The 23,187-nt window shown below is 51.3% G+C and overlaps 1 long non-coding RNA gene across 2 annotated transcripts; it reads left to right on the top strand.

Annotated features, from left to right (window-relative positions):
* Positions 1-546: 546 nt before the first annotated feature.
* LOC122228007 lies at positions 547-22,633 on the top strand. Of its 2 annotated transcripts, none has more exons than XR_006206350.1 (3): positions 547-726; positions 19,276-19,502; positions 22,208-22,633. It is a non-coding gene; the product is annotated as an uncharacterized LOC122228007 (long non-coding RNA). The 2 variants fall into 2 exon arrangements; XR_006206351.1 differs by lacking the exon at positions 547-726 and adding an exon at positions 10,142-11,308.
* Positions 22,634-23,187: the final 554 nt, after the last annotated feature.

Genomic DNA, 23,187 nt, shown 5'->3' with positions numbered 1-23,187 from the left:
TGCCATTTTTATTTCGAGGTGCAACTCACGACGTACGATGAACCATTTTGCAATACGCAAGCTCGCACTCAGCACGTTCACGGTGCTGTGCAAACACCGTCTCCAGCACGTTCCACGGTATTTGCATCCCCCCAAGGAGACCCCAGACCCATTAGACATACAAAGCTTTTTGCTCATCCAGTGCTAACACAGGGAGGGAGGCAGGGAGGGCCAATCCATCTGGTGCTGGTCTCCTTAGGCGGCCGACAGCCAGACACACGGCATCAGGCCGACCAGGTGGACGGCGGGGCCCGGCTCCAACCACTGCCCGCACTGCCTGCCTCGCCTCCAGCAACTTGGGGTGCAGCGTTCTCTGGGAGGTTCATGTGTGGGTCTGGGGGCCGGACTCCCCGACCCTCTGGAAGGTGTTGGCCAGACTCACCTCCCTCCCCGGTCCCACCAGACATCAGAGCCAAAATGCAAATGTGCGATTCCTGTCTGGCTAGAGCCCCTCTGAAATATCATCTTGCCTCCCCGGCACCCCCTCCTGTGCCGCCAGGACCCAGCCTCTTCAGTCAGAGCAATCTGTTGCCATGACAACCGTCTCTCCCACTCCACAACGTTTAAACACCAGCTTCCTCAGCTGCTTCTTCTCAGGGGACCCTGCAAAGTGGCTTCAGCGAGGGACAAGGGGTGGCAGGCCCGCGTCCTCTTGTTCTCAAGATGCCAAGCAGCTAAGGTCCCCAGGTAAGGGCTGGGGACACCCTCCCACCGGGTCTGAGCGGGGCGGCTCTCAGGGATCCTGCAGCTGGGTCTCCTCCAGAGCCCCAGAGGTCCGTGTCCCTCCACCTTGAGCTCAGCGCCGCTCAGTCGTAAGGAAACTAAAGAAGTCACGGGTCGTGGGAGCAGCGCATGGTTCTTTTCCCACTGGGAAAACTGGCCTCGAGGGAGGCACTGCCTCTGACTCACAAGACTGCGTTGCCCAATCTGGTGACGACGCAGGGCCAGCGCACGATGCCACCTCTGCAGGTCTCAGCGGTGCGGTCTTGCAGTGACAGGGGGTCCGGAGCTGACGGCCAAGAAAGAATTCTTGAAGACGTCTTTGGTGCAAAACGGTTAGATTTTATGAAAGCACAGGGACAGGACTCGTGGTCAGGAAGAACTGCACTGGACCGGATGGTGAGGAGTGACTGACCATATACTTGAGGGTTGAAGACTCTCCCTGGATCCTGGAGGCCTGACCATGGTCAAGCTCAGGTTGTTTTTCCCTCTGGCAGAGCATAAACATGAAGACGGCAGGGAGTTCCTGGGGGAAGGTTTTACTCTGCTGGCCTCAAGTCTTTGCCAATGGGCTGCAGGTTAGAAGGAAATTTAATTTTACCCGCCATTTCCTTCTGCCTTCATTCCCCACATCAAGACCTGGCCCGCTTCCAAATTAGCAGGCGACCCCCAAGAACCCAAGAACCCAAGGACTGGGCGGCCACCATCCCTGCGAGTGGGAAGAGGGATGCAAAATAGCAGGTGAGTCTGGCCTGAGAAGACCCACAAATGACCTCTTAGAGCAGCAAATGAGCATTCCCTCCTGGAGACTCACACGAACAGCACGGTGAATTCTAGAAAATCCACTCAACACAAAAATCGCTCTGTCCTCCCAGGTTTGACTACACGCACGCCTTCCTTTCTACCCATCCATAAAGCCCAATGATGTATTTATTTCGGAAATCCTTCTGCTCCAGCCGGGGCCTTATTTACAAGTCAATCCTGACTTTTACACACAGGTTGTTAAATGCCAATAGCTTTGATTTTATATTTAAATCAAGCTGAAAGCTTTCGGAGCTCCTAAGAGAAAACCTTTGTCTGAGGACTCGCCTTCTCAACCTGTTTCCTCCAGGAACTTTTTTTTCTTTTTTTCTTTTAAACTGAAGCTGGCACTTATGAATTCCGTCCCCGGCCTCTCTCCTGTTCAGCTGTATAACCTTGTTATGTTAACATAAAAATTAAACACGAGAGATGAATCAGCTAAATTGGATTCACTTATATAGATCAAATGGCTGCACCCCAACGGACAGGGAAACGGCCCTACCCGGAGCCGGGGAGGGATGGGCTTCTTCTGTGGGGTACGGATTTGAAGAAGGAAAAGGAATGTAGACTGAGAGGTAAGGGAGATGATTCATTTTCAGAAATACCAAATGAAAGCTGTATTGTCCAGTTAACAGGTTTACAACCTATTGGGAATATATATGAGCCCGCCCCCCACCCTACTGTGGAGTCCCAAACCTTTAGACACCCCACTTCCTGGTTCTCCTTCCCCTCTCTGTTTCGCGGGTTTACTTGCACAGGCTTTGCAAGGAGCATGTGCCAAAGAACAGAGGGAGGGGGGACCAAAGTGTCCGCATCAGCTAAAGGATGCACACTTGTTCCAGTCATATTACCTTGTGCTTCCAGGGACACAGGTGACATCCGGGTCAGGCTGCAGCCTCTGCAGGATCAGCCAATGAGGAACCGGGGCGGGACTTACGTGCTAGGACATAAACTGTCTGCTGTAACTGCCCAGGGTGTGTACGTCCATCCAACACCCCCCCCCCCAACCCTCGCAAGAACGTTGATTAAACAACCTCGCCTCACTGCTCCGGGTCTCCGCGTCCCTCCTGGATTGGGTCGGTGGGCTTATTTCCTGCATGGACTGAGAAATACAAAGGCAGTGTGAAAGGCCGGTGTGGTCCCTGACACTCTGAGCACACACGCCAGGTGGCTGGGAAGGAGTGTGATGAGCTGCCATGACGTGAGGAGTGGGCCCAGCCCCTGAACTGGGCAACAATGTCTCATCCTATCCTCCCAACAGCACAGCTGCCGGGCAGGCTGAGGGGCGGGATGCAGGTTCCAGGGTCTCCTTGGGGGAGGGGGAGGGGTGTGGAGGGGCTGGCCTGGTCTTACTGGTAGATGGAAAACAACCTCAAATTCGACCTCTCGAGATGTTCTGAAGGAACACTTACCTCCTAAAGTTATGACGAGGGATGATTAAGGCCAGCTGAGACCCCCTCAAGCCCCCTCTTGCCTTGGGTGGGATATGTGTGACATTCCTCAGGCTCTCCCGGCCACCCGAGGACAAAGGAGAGGACAGAAATCCAATGGTAGCTGATAGAGATCACAGGCCTGCAGGACATGAGTTTCCATCAGTTTACAAATATCTCAGCAAATTCCAAGAAAAAGGCAATCTTGCCAATAGCTTGATCTCCAGAAACCTGTAGGCTCAGTTCCCTGGAGCCCCAACATCACCCTCCCCTCCATGGTGACGTGGGAACAGAGGCGAGAAGGAAGTGGCAGGTGACATTAAATTTCCTTATGACCTGCAGCCCATTGGCAGATACTTGAGGCAAATCCAGAGCAGAACATTTCTCCAGGACCCCCCACCGTCCTAATTTCAGTGTCTCACCAGAGGGAAAACAGCCTCAGCCTGAGGACAGCAAGGCCTCGGGTATCTTAGGAGTCCTGGTTAGCACATCACAGTCCTTCTGGAGGCCTCCCTGTGGTCTTTACCTCCCCCAACTCCTTAGTATATAACCAGTCAGTGTTCAGAACCCCAGGGCCCCTCTTCCTGCCCATGGGTCCTGTCCCCGTGCTCTAATAACATCACCTTCTTTGCACCAAAGACATCTCCAGAATTCCTTCTTGGCTGTCAGCTCTGAACCCCCACCACTCCAAAACCTCATCAGGTATAGAGCGGGGGCCCAGAAGGAGCACAGTTAGGAGTTCACCGAAGGTCAGAGAAAAGCACTGGGGCAGAATGAGCTCCTGAGTTGTCCCACCTGAGTCCCCGGATGTCCCCTCTGCCTCCCACTGCACTGGTGGCATGCATCTCGGGGGCGATGGTGGCTGTGTCTCACCTCCCACGCTGCTGTTGGGCATCCGTGCTGTGTCTGCAGGTCAGCTGCTCAGACTGGGCCAAATCCACACCTGCTGAGTGCAGGGTGTGAGCAGAGGGGACCACAGGGCGTCCAGATGGAGACAGTTTCCTATGGTGAATTCCGGGGAGAAGTAGCAGCAGACCAGCTAACGGATGAGCTCTCAGTATATCCCAAGGCGGCAAAAGGTCTGTCACATTGTCACAGGCGTGTGCTGACCACAGAGGAGGCTGTAGGTGCACTGGGTCTCAGAGATGCCACCGATTCTCCATGCTCATCCTGGAGAATACCTGTTACAGGTGGGAGGGGCATGTAACAGAGAAGACAGCACCCAATTCTTCTTGGATGTGGCATATGACTAAGAGGCTGCACAAGAGGGCAGTGGCATCTCTGCCCTCAACAAGAGTGGGCCACATTCCCCGTGGTCCCGAGGGGGCCACCGGAAGCTGCCTTCCCAGGGCACAGTCCCCTGCAGTGGAAAGGAGTCCTCCCACTGTGGCGGATTAAAGGTGGCTGCCTGTCTTGGCCACAGTCTCATGGAGGGCTGGATCTAGCTCCTGCCCTTTGATCCTGACCAGTCCAAGGCAGCACAAGGGGTATTCTGCCTTCTAAGCAGCTGCCTGGCTGTGCACAAGAGTGGCTCTGGGACTCCGGCTGGGAGGGAAGCCAGTCGCCTTGCAATCAAGCTGACCGCCAACCAAGCAGTTGTATTGCAGGAAGCCCAAGCTGCCTGTTGGACGCAGTCACGGTGGAGCGAGATCAAACCTCAGGGCTTTGGCCCCACCAGGGCTCTGGCCACTCCCGTGGACCGGAGACAGACCCCCAGCTGAAGTCTTCCAGAACAGTCTGAGGAACAAAATTCTGAGCCTCTCTGGTTGCAGAGTGGATTGTTATGCAGCGACCGACAACCACAGGCGGGGCCCAGACTCCTGGTGTGCAAGGGCGCTCAGAAGATTAAAGCAAAAATCCCAGAGATAAAGATGATGAACAATACGCTCAGGGTTACCCCCTCCTTCTGATCCTTTTTCCCCCGTAAATGTCATGCTTCCAGAGACTGTAGCTAAGAAAGTTCAAAGTAGTAATATCAGACATCGGCTTCCTTTTTTTCTTTTGACATTTTATCGTGGACACGAGACTGGAAGACGACGAAGGCTCTGGTGGGTGTATGAGGCCCTCGAGTGGCGGGTGTGCCAAAGCTGTTCCCTGCGGTTGCGTCAGCATCAGGGGCTCAAACACCAGCCACGTGGTACACAGACGGGCAACGGTCCGAGTCCCGGGTGAGTGGCTTGTTATCAAAGCTCGCAGTGAACCCCAGGACTGAGCCCAATCAGAAACACACCCCCAACCACCGCCAGGGGTCAGTCAGTACAGCCCCACCTCTGAAGCTCAGCAAGTGGGGGCGCCGTCCTCACAGTCCCTAGGACCCATGAGGCGCCATCTTCTCAGTCACATGACAGCTCTAGGAACCAGTGGGAAGTGCCTTCTCGGTCACATGACACCTCCAGGACCAATGGGAACTGACTTCTCAGTCGCATGACACCTCCAGAACCAATGGGAACTGCCTTCTCAGTCACATGACACCTCGGGAACTGTTGGCAGGCTTTAATCTGGATCAGCTTTGTGTAATGGGCCACCAAGTGCTGTGGTCTTGACTGTCATTTTCCAGTCTGTGCAAAGATAGTCTCACATCGTCATATTCAACAGCAGTCAGCTCCTGCCCGTGGGACTTGGTACCTTGGGGGGAATCGGGGCACTTTGCTCCTGCCTGGCTGGGGTGGGGGCAGGGAGCTGACACCCGCTGAGGTCTGGCTCTGCTGGTCCTCTGTTGTCACTCTTAATGGCAGGCTCCTCAGAGCATTCCCCCTCCCCGCTCACACTGAGCTCACTGCCTGCTGGCAGACAGAGAACATGACTGGTGGTCTGATGTTCCAGACTGGTCCAATCGCTGCCCCCTCCCAGGCCATTAGAAGCAGATCTTCTTGAGTTCAGCCTCTGCGAGCCATGCCTGCTGGCAACTCCACATGTGCAGTGTGTGCAGGGTCATGTGTCTGGTCAAGATCTCCCAACGGGGGATGCTCCAAGCTCAGCTCTGGGTTCAGTGGTACATGACCAAAGTCCATCTCCCATGTGACCTCAGAGCTAGGGGGCAGATGGACAATGAACAAGTAAATCAATCTGCGGCCAGGGTAGATTCAGAGAGTGAGAAGTGCTGCGAAATAATAAAGCAGAAGAGGTGACAGAGGGTATCTGGGCTGTGAGAAAAGGCGGTTGGGTCGGGAGGTCATGGAGGGTTCGTGCGGGAGATGACACCAAGTCCTAAGTGACAAGAAGGAGGCAGGCAGGCAGCTGTAGGAACCAGAAACCCAGACGGAGAAAACAGCAAGTGCAGAGATCAGGAGGAGAAAATGGACGTGGGGCATGGTAGACAGCAAGCCAGTCACTATGACAGGTGAGTTGGCACCAGGGGGGCAGAGATGCGTCCTTCTTCACCCAAGGCTCAGCTCAACCACCTCCTTACATGGGCTTTCCTGCAACTCCTATGGAGATGTACCTTCACCACTGCCCCAACTCCACTCCCCACCTCCTCATCTCATCTCAGTCCATTCAGGCTGCTGTCACACCCTGCCACAGACCAGGGGCTCATGTAGACATTTATTGCTCACAGGTCCAGAGGCTAGAAGTCCAAGATCAGGGTGCCAGCAGATCTGGTGTCTGGTAGAAACCCGCTTCCTGGCTCGTAGACAGCTGTCTTCTTGCTGTGTTCTCACATGGTGGGATGGCAAAGGGAGCTCTCTGGGGTATCCAATGAGGGCACTAATCCCATCCATAGGGCTCCACTCTCACGACCCAATCACCTCCCAAAGGCCCCACCACCTAACATCATCATATCCAGCATTAGGATTTCAACATATGAATTTGGGGAGAAACACAAGCATCCAGTCTATGGAATCTTCTTCTGTTTTCTGAGTAACTCTTGGTATTTTCTAATTTATGTGTTGATCTGTTTATCATCTGTTTCCCCTGCTGGAATGTATGCTTCATAGGGAGAGGCCATTTCTGCCTTTTTCACTGTTATATCCCCAAGCCTTTCAGCCATGGGCATATAGCAGATGCTCAAGTAATAATTGTTGCATGAATATTCGCCATATTCATCATGAGCTATCAGCGCAGCAAGCACACAGGCATCATTGGAGTGAGTCTGTTACATCTGGAGATAGTTCAGCATCTTTGTGTTTATCTTTCGCCTGAAGGGTAATATTCTCATCATGTACCTGCATTCAACAAGCACAGCCACACTCACCTGCTGGGTCCTTGATGTTCCCCAGCCTTCCTGAGAAGTTAATCAACTCTAGGATAGAAGTAATGATGCTCTGTCCACTTCAGAAATGACATGACAAGAGCTTTAAAGGGTTAATTAACTTTTCCAGTGTCACTCAGCTACTCAGGGATGGTCATGTGACTCAAACACATGGCTGAGAGTATTTTAACTCCCTGCTCAGCTCAGACCCATATACACGTGAATACTTGTGTTTTGGTGGATTCATTGCCTCTTCCCTAGAGTTGCATTTAATTCTTTGTCTTTAACCATACTTGGCACTTGACCCTTAAACTAGTGAAGCTTGTTAAGTCTCTCTGGCTGTTTTCATGCCCCCAAAGAAGCAGCACAGTGTAGTGGTCAGTGATGTGTGCCCTCCAGAGCCAGCCTGTCCGGGGTCCCCCATCAGATCCTGGCTACCTTGGGCAACTAATTGAACATCTCAGTGACTCCAATTCTCCATCTGTATAATGGGAGTCATGAGAATAGTGACCTCAAAGATTTGTTGACCTTATAGATTTGTATTTAGCTGTGAAAAGCACTGCCTTTGATTAGGAAAGATAAAGCTGTGTGAGAGCATTGATTCCCCCACTGAAAAGCATGAAGAGCCAGGTAATCTAACCAAATAATAATCTATCTTTCTTGAAACTATGAGAGAGCTGAGGTGGCAAGGCAACCAGGTGAACTAAATTCCAAAAGGTGACAGAGAAGAGATGGGGCCCATGAACTTTTTAATCTTGGCAACATGCAGGAAGAAAGGTTGGCCACCATAAAATTGATTGGGAAGAAGATAGCTAAAATTTTAATAAATCCTTAAAAGCGAGTGTGAGCTAGCATGATTAGTATAAAATCTGGGAGCCCAGAGACAAGGAGCATCCATATTAACTCTCAAGACCTTTGCCTTGGTCTTCCACTGTGAAGGTCATGGAGACAAGAAGAGACCAGGAGAGATGCCCACCTTGGTGGTACCCAGGCATCCCCTTCACTCTTATGAGACAAAGCCCTCATCTTCTGGAGCTGTGGGGGCAGGAACCCTCAGCTCCAGTCCCAGTCAAGGTAGATCAATGCAGAGGGTAGAAAAAAAGCTATGCATCCATGAGGGAAGGGCAGAAAAGACTTTAGATAGGACCCAAGATCCTAAACTGGTATAAAACAGAGTTCTGCCATCCCTGGGGGATAGATGGGAGATGTTCTCCTACCCAAGACCCCCACACACAGGTACAAGGCAGAGTGTATGCTATGGAGGGAGGAGGATCAAGGGGTTAGGAACCCCCTCCCTTGCCCCCAGGCCCAGCCTCATAGTGCCTGCCTAAGACTGGAGAAGAAGGAACAGCCAGTCCATACCCACACCATCATCTTGAACAGGCAATAAGAAATGGCAGTGTGCCACAGAGAGAGGGCAGAGTGTGGGAAGGGTGCCTCCTCCATGATACAGGCAGGGAGAAATCACTGGAGGCTGAGATGGGGCACAAGGTAATAGTAGCCCACAAAAGGAGGAGTTTGGGCTCTCAGGCTCACTAAAGGTAACCATAGCAACAATAAAACCCAACCCAACTCAACTCTTGACCAGGTTGCCTCAATCTCTTACACCAATGGCCTTACAGGAAAAAAGTAAATCTCACTTCTGAGAGTAAAATACTATTTACTTCAATGTCCACTGTTTCTCTACACACAGTTTCTGTAATTTAATTTAAAAAATTATGAGACACACAAAAAAGCAAGAATAAAACACCCCATTGTCAAGAGACAGAAGAGTAATAGAACGAGACCCAGAAGTGACCTATGTTTTGCAGCTATCAGACAGGGCCTTTAAAATAACTATAGTTAATATATTAGGAGATCTAATGAAAAGGTAGACAACATGCATAAATGGATGGGGAATTTCAGCAGAGAGAAGTAAAGTATAAGTAAGGTCCAAATGGAAATGCTGGAAATGAAAATCATGATCAAAGAGATGAAATGTCATTGATGTAAAGAACTTGAATGGTGCCCGTAATGCATTAAGTGCTCAGCATTTGTGAGTTTTGTTGTTCTGGAGGGCAGGGAATGTGTCTTTTTTACCTTGTCCCTAGTGGGCTCGACATTCAGCACGGGACTGGACTCATGGGAGGTCCACAGCCAGGAATGTGCAAATGAACACAGCACCAGCAAGAGCAGAATGACTAGTTTTCTCCAATGACACACATGGAAAAGCTTGTAAACTGCTCTTAGTAACACTATTGGAGTTTTGTCATAGACAAGGGGCTGTTCTAAACTTTTCACATTTGGTCACTCTCTAAATATCAGTCTCCTTACAAAGTAGGTACAATTATTCTCATTTAACAGATGGAGCTATAGCCACAGAGCAGGAAATTGTAGGCTTGGGCCACTCTGATGGAACACAGCCTGCCTTGGCACCCACATTCTTAGCCCTTTCAAGATGACAATGTTCATTCCTTGCCAGAACAATATGTGAGTTTCACCATTGATCCCCATTATGTTTTATGGGCCAATGGGCTTCTAGTTCTGAAGAATCAGCCAACAGCATCAACGGTAATAATAATAGCTGACCATCGCTGAGCACTTTCTCATGTAGGGTAAGCCACCATGCTGAGTATTTAATGCACATGAGCTGATTTAATCAGCTATGAATGCTATGAGGGAGATAGCTCTCATCATCCCCTTACACTGATGAAGAAAATGAGACACAGAGAAGTGAAGCTACTTGTCCATAATCAGACAGTTTCCAAGTGGTGGTTTGGGGCCAGTATCTCTGCTCTTCATCCTTGTACTAAAATGCCTCCAGGCTAGAAATTTCTGGAGAGCCATCAAACATTGCTCCTGCACAGGGGAAACAAAGTTGTCTGAGAAAAAATTCAGGACAGAGGGAAGTGGAGATGAGCAGGTCAGGTGTTCTTGTGACACCACTGAGACTTGAAGCTGGCACCATGGGTTTTTAAGATGCATGAGTCAATGTACTGACTTTCTTGTTTAAGCCACTTTGAGTTAGGCTTTCTCTACCTTGTGAGCATCTAAGTCTCTCTCAGAAGGGGTCTGGTCTGGAGGAGGATGTGACAGTGGCTGCCGTATCCACTGGTCCTCAGATGGAGGTGGAGGGTGCCTGAACTGCGATCCACAGTTGCCACAGAATTTTATCAGCATGGGGAAAGCAAGCGTGCTTCTTGTGAGCTTACCGTTCACCCCACAGAGAACTAGGGTCTGAAATGCCCCAAAACGAACCCTCAAAAAGCTACCTGCCCTTATCTCTATGATTTTTAACATCACTGACCAATATCACCACCTGGATTTGAGGGTCTAAATCATGAGTAGAATCAGGATGTGCCTTTCTGGCCAGATGGCCCAGGGCAGGATTGGGAAGCTGATAATGAGAAAGCTTTCGACTAGATTATCTTTCAGATTCCCTGTGATAACTCAGATCCCAAATCCCTTTGATCCCCAAATCTTGAGAGCTCTGTTTGCTCCACCTGATTGCTTCCATGAACTGTCCACTTTGGACTAAGACTTGCACTTCTTCCCATCTTCTTGGAACACAAAATTAATTTTCTATACCCAATTTTCAACCAAATTCCATTTTCTAGCTTTCCGGCAACTTCCATCCAGGTTAGTCGTTTAGCCTGTTGGTTTCAGGTCTCCTCTTTAAAAGAGAGAAAAAAATCATCCCCCATGCTTCACAGGAGGATTGTGAGAATTAATTAATGTTTGTAAAGGGTTTTCCATCCTGTAATGTCTTTGATATCAGAGGATGAAAGCATGTGAGTGGTGGTGATGAGGACCTGGTTCAGGAGGGAAAAAGAGAGAACAATTCTCTGTTCGTTTTAGTGCTCATCCATGCTGTTCTGACGCTTAACAAACTCCTTTTAAGTTATTCCAAGTTAAATGGATGCATGTCAATCCTATTGCTTTGATGAAGCCATCCAAATAAAAATAAAAATTCAAAACACTTTTGTACAAACCGAAGATGGAGGTAGAAGTCTGTTTCTTGTCAACCAGAACCCTAACTGCTGCTGTAGCCCCTACCCTGTCATCACTAGGAAGGTCGTGAATCAATCTGCTCACTTGTGGGTCCTCCCCCGGACTGTGAACATCCTTTCAATTCTAAGGAAAGAAGAAGGTAAGGTTGACTAATTTACTTTTTCCAGCAGAGAAGATAGTGTCTGTTGAGGGCTGAACTGTGTCCCTCCGAATTTAGATGTTGAGTGTGTTCATATGTTAAATCTCTAACCACCAGTACCTCACAATGTGACCATGTTAGGAGACAGAGTCTTTACAGAGGTCATCAAATTAAAATGAGGTCGTATGGGTGGGTCCTTACAAGAAGAGATCAGGACACAGACACTCACAGAAGGATGACCATGTGAGGTCCCTGTGGGGAGAGGACAGCCATCTGCACACCTAGGAGAGGCCTCAGGAGAAACCAACTCTACCAACATCTTGATCTTGGACTTCCGGCCTCCAGGACTGGGAAAGAATGCATTTCTGTTGTTTAAGCTACCCTGTCGGTGGTACTTTGTTACAGCAGCCTCAGCAAACTAATATAGTATCTTAGCCCACCCCTGACCTCAGCCAAATTTCTTTGTTACCAGTGGATCCAAGAGGGAGCATTAGGGATGGAGTTCTTTGTGGTTAAGGAAGATGTCAGAAAGTGCTCAACGTGTCTGTCTTCTGTAGTCATTTGACAATATTCACAGAGGGAATTTGAGATAAGAATTGACATGTAAGATCATTTCTTGCAAAAAGACCTACATTTTTTTCTTTAAATTATTGTATTTGAATCCTTCTGTCAAATGTCCACATTCTGGCTTATTAGAATTCATCTGAAATCTCTTTTCCTATTGCTCTTGAAGAGGTGCCTGCATGACTTCCTTTGATATATTTTCTGCCTTCCAGAAAAGGGAAATGCCCCCACAGTTCTTTTATTCCACCACAGGAATCAACAATCTTTAGTAATATTTTATAGTAGATTAATAAGACCACTCCTCCAATCAAGAGTTGGTGTCTATTTCCACTCTCTTTGAATCTGGGTTTGGGGGTGGGAGGGATCTCATGACTTGCTTTAATCAATAGAGTTTGGTGGAAATGACATGTGTGTTTAGGAGCTGTATTAGAAACAGAACCAGTAGGAGACAGGTAGGTAGGTAGGTAGGTGATAGAAAGAAAGAAAAAAAGAAAGAGAGAGAGAGAGAGAGAAAGAAAGAAAGAAAGAAAGAAAGAAAGAAAGAAAGAAAAAAGGGATTTATTATGAGAAACTGGCTCATGTGATTATGGCTGAGAAGTCCCATGATCTGTCATCTGTAAACTGGAAACCCAGGACAAGCAGTGAGAAAACAGAGAGATGATGTCTGAGGGCCTGAGAAGCTCTAGCTCCATTTCAAGGGCAGAAGACTGATGTCCAGCTCGAGGAGTCAGGCAGAGAGAGAGTCCAATGTCCCTCCGCCATTTTGTTCTATTTGAGTCTTCAACGGATTGGGTGATGCCCTCCCACAGTGAGGAGTGCCACCTGCTTGACTCATTCTTCCCATTCAAATGCTAGTTTCACCCAGAAATATCCTCAGAGACACACTCAGGAATAATGTTTTACCAGCTGTCTGGACACTCCATGACCCAGTCAAGTTCATACATGAAATTAACCATTATAGAATCCTTGGCCTTCAGATGCCTTGGAACTTCTACCTCCACCCTCTTGAAATGCTTCCTGAGACCACCATGCCAGGAAGAAGCCTGAACAAAAGACCACATGGAGATGTCCCAGCTGATCCTGGCCCCAAAAGACCCCAGGACTGAGCCCACCCTTACAAGTGAGCCCAGGCAAGCCTAGCCACCACGTTGCTTGGTCAGCTCAGAGAATCACAACCAGCATTAAATCTTTGTTTTAAGCCGCAAATTTTGGGGTGGTTTGGTGCATGGAGGGATCACCGGAGCACTTCTCTGCCTCTTGGGCTACAAAGAGAGAAGACCAGTCTGAAGTTAATGAAAAATTAACTTCAAAGAATTAAAGACAGATCTATTTATAATAATATAAATATAATAAAAATTATTATGTAATTTTTCAAGCAAGTTAAACAAAGATGTGGTTCAATAAATTGCGAGGGGAGACAGGGTCCTTAAGCAATTGTTTAAAATAGTTTGTAATATCATATTAGTTGTATGAAAATGTTCTTCCCCAAACGCTGCGAAACAATGGATTCTGTTAATAATTTAAACAATGCCCCTGAAATCCTTTGCAACATGATTTGCTTAGCAAAATACTTCCTCATAAATCGTTCCAGGGAAGGCTTTGAACACCCCATAAATTATGCCATCGGGAATTCCACACCACCACAGCCTGAATCAGGGATGTTTTCCTGTGTTTGACCCTGAACTCAGCTTCCTCTTCCTCTCTTTTCCTTTATCTGCCCCCGGGGGCGGCGGGGGGTGGGGGTGGGGGGGTGTTTTCATCCCAGAACAAAGTTTGTTAAGTTAACATATTTCCCAAAATGTAGGGCTCACATCAGACTTCTAACTTTGGGACAGCACACAAACCATTTTTGGTATCTTCCTAAAGATATTCTCCAGACACAGATTTCTACCGTGTGTGCATATGTGTGTACATGTATGTGTCTCTGTGTTTGTGCCTGTGTTCATGTGTGTATACAGAGCCATAGTCACTTTCTGCGAAGACTTTTTTCATGTTTATTTATTTTGAGAGGGAAAGACAGAGACAAAGCACAAGGAGGGGAGGGGCAGAGAGAGAGAATTCCCAAGCAGGCTGTGCACCATCAACACAGAGCCCAACATGGGGCTCGAACTCACAAACCATGAGACCATGACCTGAGCCGAAATCAAGAGCCAGGTGCTGAACCGTCTGAGCCCCCCAAGCGCCCTGATGCACACCCACTTTTTACACTGGCCTAAGCTCCATCTAACTGGGAAGGTGACTACCGTCATATGGGATGTCAGAGTGCAGGGGCCACATTAGTGTCCCGACCCACATGGGGTGGCTTCCGGTTCCCCCCTGACTTGTTGGTCCTTCATTTACCTATGTCATTGTCTCCCTTCAAGAATGCAGCTCCCAGGCATGGGAGGGGCAGGGCTAGTTTTAAAGGCTAAGTTCCCCCGCAGCCCTGGAAAATAAGGAGTAGAACTTCCCGTGTAGCTGCTGAGGCCCTTCACCCCGTAGACGGCGCCCAGCCCTTTCTGGGGAGTCCTACAAAAGCTGGAAGGTCTTATAGGAGGCACAAAGAACACTTTATATATCTATGAGACTTGACAAAGGACAAATGGCAAGTAATTGAAGACCGGAGTATCGCTTTCATCAGAATGGCCCATTTGAGCGGGTGATAAGCGGCTCCCTCCCACCTCAGAGGCCGGTCCCTTATTCTAATTAGCCTTCGAGGTTATCTTATTTGTGGCTAAGTGGCAACAGCCCCTCCGTCAGTTCTAGGAAGAATGATCAAAGAGGGATTTAATTAAATTTTCATATTTAATTTTCTTCTTTCATTTGTGCAGTCTCCTTTTGCTCAAAACATGCTATTCTCAGGGAGCTGAAAAGTTGCTCAGGAGAGCAGAACTCACTAGAATAGGAGGGAAATGGGGGCTTTATGGGTTTTCTTTAAAAGCACCCAAATCTCTCCATCTCCACTCTGCTCAAATGTGTGTGCAATTTAGGGCAGTAACATTTGAATTATGAATTGGCTGCTCCAGCTGCAAATTAAACGTGTGGCAAATGGCTTGGGTCCCAAATGTGCTTGGAGGCTGCTGGTAACAGGCTCTGCACCAAGGTCAGCGTCTGATGTCTAGCCTTCCCTTAGATCTGCGGATGGGTTTGGTGGGAAGATCAGATTCCTGGGCTGGTTCAGAGAGAAGCCTGGAGGCCGGCATTGTTGAAATGCACGCATTTGACCTCCCTGAGAGCACCTCTTTATTTGCACAGGCACCAGCTCCCCCTGTATAGTCTGTGACGAATGTCCCCCAAAGCAGGGAATGCACTGATCAGGATTCCCATAGTGCCCCAGGAAGGGGAAGGAATCCCTCACCTCCTCTCTCTCCTTCTCCTTCTCTCCTTCTGGAGCATCATTTACATACTCATAATTCATGTGTTCAGTGCACATCATTCTTATCTACTCCTTAGAGCAGACCCTTCCTTCTGGATATCATCTGGAAAGCTTGTGGTAGCTTGGTTTTAAGTGGATTTAAATACAGGCATGCCTTCTGGGGACTAGCAAGGTAATAAGACAGATTTCCCCAGTTCCTGCTGGCCTCCTGCAGTCCAGATGCCAGCGGTGGGATTTTCTGGCTGGCACCTCCCAGCTGTGCTAAGGTCTGGGTTACACAGCAAAGTGAGTTCTTCCTTTAGAGCGCTGGCGAGATCACCAGACAGCTTTTGCGGGGTTGACGTGTGGTCCTCCCCTGAAAAATACGCTGAAGCCTTAACACTTGGTGCCTGTGAACGGGACCTGATTTGGAAACAGGATCTTTGCTGACGTGATCAAGCTAAGATGAGGTCATGATGGATTAGGGCGGGCTCTAATTCCGTTACTGGTGTCCCTCTAAGAAGAGACCACACGGAGGGAAGACAGCCAGTGAAGACCGGGGCAGGGACTAGAGTGACACATGCGCAAGCCAGGGAATGCCAGGAGCCACCGGAAGCTGGAAGACGCGAGAAGCATGGTACCCTGGAGCCTGTGGAGAGAGCGTGCCCCTGTCAGCACCCAGATCTTGGACTTCCGGCCCCCAGAACCAGGGGAGAATAGACAGACTGCCAGCCTCGAGAACCAGGAGAGATAAAGTCTTGTCTTTTAAGCCACACGGGTGTTGGTACTTTGCCACGGCAGCCCGAGGAAACCCACAACAGTTTACCAAAAATCAGATATCCTGTTCCCTTCTCACATGACTGAATGGTCGCGAGCAGGACGGCCAGCAGGGGTGCATGGCACACTCATGATGTCAATGTGCTGTCCGCTGAGGGGCCGCAGACACAGTGTGCACAGTGGGGTCACACACCGTGAGTTTGCTTGGGCAAATCAGTGCTCTGACCGTGTGAGTGAGGCGCCCCACAGCGTCCGCCGCTCAGCGACTCCCGCTCTGGGAACAGCCCTGCCAGACAGATCAGAGGTGCTCGTGAAGTTCCAACCACAAATACGCTAACGGCATTCTTACCTAGACGGAGGAGGAACCTCGTTCCTATAAACAGACGAAGCATTTACTGTGGCTCCATCACGGACGGGCTGTTGCAAAGATGCGGAACCCACGTTCGGAGGAATTCTTTTCATCACCAGGCAGAGACGTCCTCACAACGTGATTCTCGGTGACGGGAACGTGCACGGGTTATCCAGACCGCGGATCGCACCCAAACACGCCGCCGTCTTCGGTGGGTTCGTGAGAAATCTTACCTCCATCCCTGATCTTCACCGTCCTTTCCAAGTTCTCTGAAGGAATTGTCTGCTACCTTATAGTCAGAAGCACGATGCGTGAAAACAGACTGGTTCCGTCACATGAATTCTCTTCTTTACTTTCCCCTCCTCCTGGTTCCCCCCGAACCCCTCCTCTTTGATGGGGTTGAAAACATGTCACAAATGGTATTTTGTGTCACAAATGGTATTTTGGAATTGGCATTGTAAGCCCCCCACCCCCAGCTCTCCAAACGATTGATGGGCGATTTCCTTTCCGTTTCCCCCTTGCCCCGTCCTCTGGAAGGTCATTCGATTTGGGACATGGTGATTCATTCCATCGCGGACCTCCCTCCGGGACCTGGCTTGGCTCAGGTGGGCTGCAAACACCAGGGCTGGTTTAGGGGCCCTGACTCGTGGCTCCAAATTTCCTAGACCGGCAGGAAGCAAAGCCGGACCACATTAGACAGGGCTGGGGGCACATGGGTGCAGGTGGGGACTCGGCGTTGGATTCTTCTGTGGTCTCTGTTGGAACCCTGAGCTCACGGCCTCTGACTCTGTGGGGTATGTTCGCTTTGGGTGCGGTCCCCCTTTGGAGACCTTTCAGTGCTTCTCTATACCCCCCACATCGGCGTGTGAGGTCTGCCGCACCAAGTATCGCCAGCTGGGAGCTTGAACAGCACACATTTGTTTCCCCACCCACAGTCCTGGAGGCTGGAGGGCCCAGATCAAGGTGTCAGCAGTTCGGTTCCTCCTGAGCCTCTCTCCCTGGCGTGTGGACCGCCATCCTGTCCCCGTGTCCTCACACGGCGTCCCTCTGGATGTGTCTGTGTCCCCATCCCCTCCTCTCCTTCACCTGACACCCTATGATCTCCTGTTACCTTCATCACCTCTTTAAAGACCAGAACCCCAAATACAGTCACATTCTGAGGTCCCGGGGGCAAGGACTCCAGTGTACTGAGGAAAGGACTCTTTCTCCCAAGGTCAGAACATGGTTGGACACTCAAGTGAGGCACCAGCTCCCAGAGACACGTTCTCTCCTCTTAGTCTAGTCCCAGCCCGTCCAGGACGGCTGTGGTCCGGCGAGCGAGCCCTAGGTGTTCCAATGTTAGCGCTCGGTCACCAGGACAGCGTTTGTCACTTCAGTTGGAGTTATTCACACTTGTCCCTGGTGCTGCCCAGGACCCCAGCTTCCTGGATGCAGCAGGCTCACAGCTGTGATCCACGAGTTCCTGTCCCACTGCTCCGGCATGCCAGCCTGCCCAGCACAGCCTGTCGAGAAGGAGTCGGGAAGGGACCCCAGGGCCCTGTGCCCCTCCTCCAGCCACCTCTGCTGCTGCTTCCTCTGTTTGGTGCCACAAATACAGCAGCTTAGGGCGTGCTGGCAGAGGAAGGGGAGGGGGGCTCCGTAGGGCCAGGCCCAGCTTTGGGGAGTGGGAAATGAGAGCACGGTCCTTGAGGTATTGCTACTCCCACAGGAGCTGTAGGGAGGGGTGCTGAGGTCTGCAGTGGAGACCCCGTCCTCTCCCTTCCCCAGGGCTCCCCCACCTCCAAGAGCACGGAGTGGACAGGTTATGAGCAATGGAAAGATAGTCGGTGTTGTGTCCACGTTTTGTGCAGAAAAAAAAAAGCACAAGAACCAGAGCCTTCCTTATTCTGGTTATTCTCTCACTTGGGAAGGGACCCCTGTATGCCAGTGACTTCCTTCCAAAACCCATCGGCCAGAATGTGTCACCTGACCACCGAGGGGGTTGCCAGAGAACCTGTGGCATGGGAGTATTTGTTCCCGGGCACATGCCATCCCTGGGCCAAAGCAGTGGCTGTTAGTCAGCAGAAAGGCAGAGGTGGACATCAGGCAGGCAGCCAGCAGGGGGGCCACATTTGGGACAATGACCACCTCTGGGAAGCCAGACCCCTTCCTTCGCCAGCACGCACACAGCTAACCACGGAGACTTTAGGAGACCTCGATCCCCTTTCCTTTTCCTTTTCCTTTTCCTTTTCCTTTTCCTTTTCCTTTTCCTTTTCCTCTTCCTTTTCCTTTCCTTTTCCTTTCCCTTTTCCTTTCCTTTCCCTTTCCTTTCCTTTCCATTTTATTTTTATTTTAAATGTTTCTTTATTTATTTGAGAGAGACAAAGCACGAGTGGAGAAGGGGCAGAGAGAGGGAGACACAGAACCCGAAGCAGGCTCCGGGCTCTGAGTTGTCAGAACACAGCCGATGTGGGGCTTGAACTCACAAACGGTGAGATTGTGACCTGAGCTGAAGTCCGACGCTCAACCGACTGAGCCACCCAGGCGCACCCCCCCCCCTTTTTTTAATTCTAATATCTTTATTGGCATAGAATCCACACGCCATATAATTCTGGGCTTTCCTGCTCACAGGCCAGTGGCTGTTGGCACAGTCACAGAATTGTGCCACCGTCACCCCACCCATCTTAAAACATGTGCATCACCCCCAAAAAGAAACTCTGTGCCTGTCAGCTACCGCTGCCCCCAGCCACAGGCAGCCGCTAACCTCTGTCCCACCCACATAGATCTGACATACAGGGAAAATCCTGTGTCCTGAGGCTTTTCTGTGCTTGGCTTCTCACACTCAGCATATTCTCAAGGTCCTTCCTTGTTTTTGTATCCAAATTCCTCTTTATGGCTGAATATCCCTCCTTTGTGTGTATTCATTCGCCAACTGATGATTGAATTGGTTGTTTTCTCCTTCAGGCTCTCCTGAACGCCAGCTTGTGTGTGCACGTATCTGCATTTCCCCGGGGCAGGTGCCTAGGGGCTCAGCCACTGTGCGTCTTCTGAATGCCCTAAGGATGTCCCCCAATTAGGTTCCCATCCTCATCGACCAGCCAGGCAAGAGATCTGTGATTGCCAGCCACGTTTTGTCGGGAATTACGCCGCATCTTTCCTGTGGCCCACGCAGGAGAAAAATGAACGCTCAGGTATTTTCCCTCCCAGTTTTCTCGCATATGCTCTCTGCTCCTACAAGGGAAAATGGAAACTCCCATCAGCAGAAAACCTTAGCCTGCGCCGGGATTCACCTCTCTCTCCCCAGTAGCTGTGGCTTCATGCGCCCGCCCCCGCTTACAGCCTCACCTCCTGTCTCTGGCAGCTGACAGCACCTAAGGGGCCACCCTGAGGTTTCAATGGTAACCCGACCTCCTGCCTGCCCCTCCTTAACCAGGCTGTGCCCCCCCAGGGGAGTACAGTGTATCCAATTATTTTTACCCTTGTGTGTGTGCGTGTTTGTAAACTATAATGGTGAGTTGGGAGAACAAAGGTGATACAAGCCCCTTCTGCATTTTCTATTGCTATTTTGTTTTCAGTGACTTCAAACCTCCCCCAGAGATCGCAGTGGTGGGGGTTCCAGAGGGCACTTGACAGGGGGTCCGACAATTGCTTCCACATTCATTGTTTGTTTGCTAATTAAGACGATAGTCTCGTGCCCAACCCCGTGCCAGGATTGTAGGCGGAGAACCCAGTCCTGCCCTCAAAACTGCAAACTCGAGCAGGCAGGAGAGGCCGTGGCCGGACCTTGCTGACGCAGGAGCAGCGTGTGGCCCTGGAGTCACGTGGGGGAGGCCGGTCACTCTGGTCCCCTCTCCTTGGAGAAAGCAGGTCAGGGGAGCAGCCTCCCTGTCAGTCTGCTGTTACCTCGCTCTGCAGGCTCTCTGAAGGCCTCCTGGTCACCCTGCCAGTGAAGGAGGGATCTCGACCCAAAGCAGACGCACGGCGCTGACAGCAGACAGAGGAGACGGACAGCAGCTTCCAGCGGCCACACGCATCACAGGCCAGCAGGAAGACCTGGCCACGCGGGGCTCCTGGGGCGGCCCATGGGAGCAGCCAGCCAGCACGGGGTGAAGCCTGTGAGGCTGAGGGCTGGGCGGGGGCAGCTGTCCAGCCAGGGGGCTAGCATGTGGGAGCCTCCCTGCCGGGCGGTGGGCACACATGTGTGCCAAGAGCAGGGAAGCCCAGAGCTGGGCCGCTGCGGCCCAGAGATGACAAGACAGCACAGGAGTCTTTAGGTCTCCTGTCATCATGGCTTTTCGGCTAATCCCTGGAGGGTCAGCTGCCCTGGAGCTGCGGTGACAGCCTCGCCCCCCAGCCCGGTCGGGAAGGAGTCATGGGTGATGATCCCAACGCAGGAGGGCCGGGAGGAACGTTTTCCCTCCCAGACACCTCCAGAGGCCACCCTGGGCCTGCCCAGGACACTGTTTTGCTCCAACGTTTAGGATCCCCCCCTGATGGGACCTTTGGTTTTCTGGCATTGCCCTGTGTGTAACCCTCTGGACTGGGTGGCCGCATGCATTTCTCTAGAATCCCTCTGTCCCCTACTGGCCTCCGTCCACCCTGTGTCAAATCAGCTCCCTGGGTCCCAGCTCAGGCAGCCCCCATCCTCCCCACCCCACGGCTGGTGCTGCCTTCTTGCTCCCACCCCTGCCTGGGCTTGCGGGCAGCTGTCCAGTGGAGCCCCTGCTCACCCCCCTCAGCTGGGGTCCCCGGGCTCCCCACCCGCACAGCCTGTCCTGAGTTTGTTCCCTGCCCGGTGTGGCCAAGGAGCTCTGGACCATATGGGAACAGGGACCTGAGGATCCATCCTGCTTGGGCACATTTGTCTTCAGTGACAGTAAGATTCCTTCCTGCACAAGCCCGCACCACTGTGTGCCCTGTCTACCCCAGGCTGGAGCTCGAGGGCCTTTTCCATGGGGCCCTGCCACCCCCCCTCCCCCAACCCCGGCTGGCTCTACTCTCTCTAACATTCCGAGGATGCCTTCCTGGGCGGGAATTCCTGACCCACAGAGATGGTCTTGATGACCAAACACGGGCCCTTCTCCACAGAGGTGGGGAACGCTCGTTGCCAATGTGTTTAGAAGAACAGGATTTGTCTTGGGGACAAAAGTTCAAGGGTGTTTATTCATTCGACTGGTATGTATTAACCACCATATGCCATGCACTGTCCTAAATTCTAGGAAAATAAAAGTTTAAAAAGAGGGAAAGAGAGAGAGAGAGAGAGGGAGAGAGGCGTCTGGGAGGCTCAGTCGGTTAAGCATCCGACTTCAGCTCAGGCCATGATCTCATAGTTCCTGGGTTCGAGCCCTGCGTCAGGCTCTGCGCTGACAGCTCGGAGCCTGGAGCTGCTTCGGATTCTGTGTCCCCTGCTCTCTCTGCCCCTCCCCAACTCGTGCTCTGTCTCTGTCTCTCAAAAATGAATAAACATTAAACAATAAACAAACAAACAAAAGAGAGAGAAAGAGAAAAACCTTTGCCCTCACGGAGCTTACATTCTGTCAGGGAGGCAGACAATAATAGAATAAATAACTAAAATATACCATCTGTTTTAAAAGTGCTTCTATAAAGGAAAGTACAAATCAGGGTGAGGAGCTGAGGTCGGGAAGTTGAGATTCAAAATGTGTCTATCAGGGAAGTCTTCCCAGTAAAGGGGGCTTCTGAGCAAAACCTGAAGAGGGTAAGGGGACAGTCCTGTGGGAAGACAGTTCCAAGTGGAAGGGAGTGTATGTGCAAAGGTCCTGAGGCAGGGCCAAAGGGCCAGCAGGGAAGCCTTCTTGGTGAGCAGAGGACAGAGGGTGGGGACCAGGCCCCCTTCCCACAGCAGGGCGGCATCAGAAGCCTTCGGTTTTCATTCCAGGTGAAATGGAAACCCCCCGAGGGGCCAATGGAGGAAACACAGGAGCAGACTCAAACTTCTGAACGTTCCACCTGCTGCCGATGCCCCGGGCGGAAGTGTGCCATCCGTCAGGAGCTGCCCGGGGTCCAGGCCCTGCAACCCCAGCTCCACCCTGACCAGCTAGCCCTGCACGGTTTGCCGGGGGCGGGGAGACTGCCTTTTCTGCCTTCTGGTGGCCCTTTTGCAGCTGTTTCCTGGGCTCTGTCTCCTCGTGGAACGAAGTAACGCCTGAAGCAGCCCGTGTCCGGGGCGCGGCCCCTCTTATGCCCTGGCCGCCGAAGGACAGGGGAGTCTCACTAAGCCTCACGCTGGCTCGTCATCTGTTCTGCAAGTAGGTCTTCGGGGATGTGGTGCCCCACCATCGAAGGCCATCATTTCCAGGAGACTCCTCAGAGAAGATCAGAGGGGAGCCGGGCGGTCCCCTGGGGTGGGGGGGTGCAGGGGGGCCAGTTCTGAAGGGCTCTGGAATCCCCGGGGCCAAAACCAGGGTTTCCATCTGACAACAACCGCGCCGGGCACGCACGCGGAAGCAGAACCTCGGCCAGCTCAGCCCCAGCATAGCCTGTGGTTTTCGTCATTCCCATCCTGCAGGTGAGGACAACGGGGCACCAGAGAGGCTGACGTGATTCACCACATGTGCGCTTACGGCCACCACGTCCAGGAGCTGCGTCTCCCCGCCGGGGCCCACGCTGCCCCCGCCCCAGCTCCCGTCCATCAGTACCACATTTCGCTTTGCACATTTCCTGGGGGAAGAATCCTAATCTGGCTTTGGAAGTACTATTAATACCGACTTTACACTTTTCTTTGTCCATTTGGAGCCATTTGTTTTTTCTTTTCCGGGTCTCAAACAATTCTGCAGACCTGTGATGAGCCGGCTGGCCCTGCCGCACCCACACCCGCTGCCCCCCGCGCCCACAGCCTTATCGTCGCTCCTGCAGGCC

This window comes from Panthera leo, chromosome C1 (assembly GCF_018350215.1).
Source record: "Panthera leo isolate Ple1 chromosome C1, P.leo_Ple1_pat1.1, whole genome shotgun sequence".
Taxonomy (NCBI): Eukaryota; Metazoa; Chordata; class Mammalia; order Carnivora; family Felidae; genus Panthera; species Panthera leo.
Note: the sequence above shows the minus strand (reverse complement) of the source record. Positions and strands in the feature narration are given on the sequence as shown.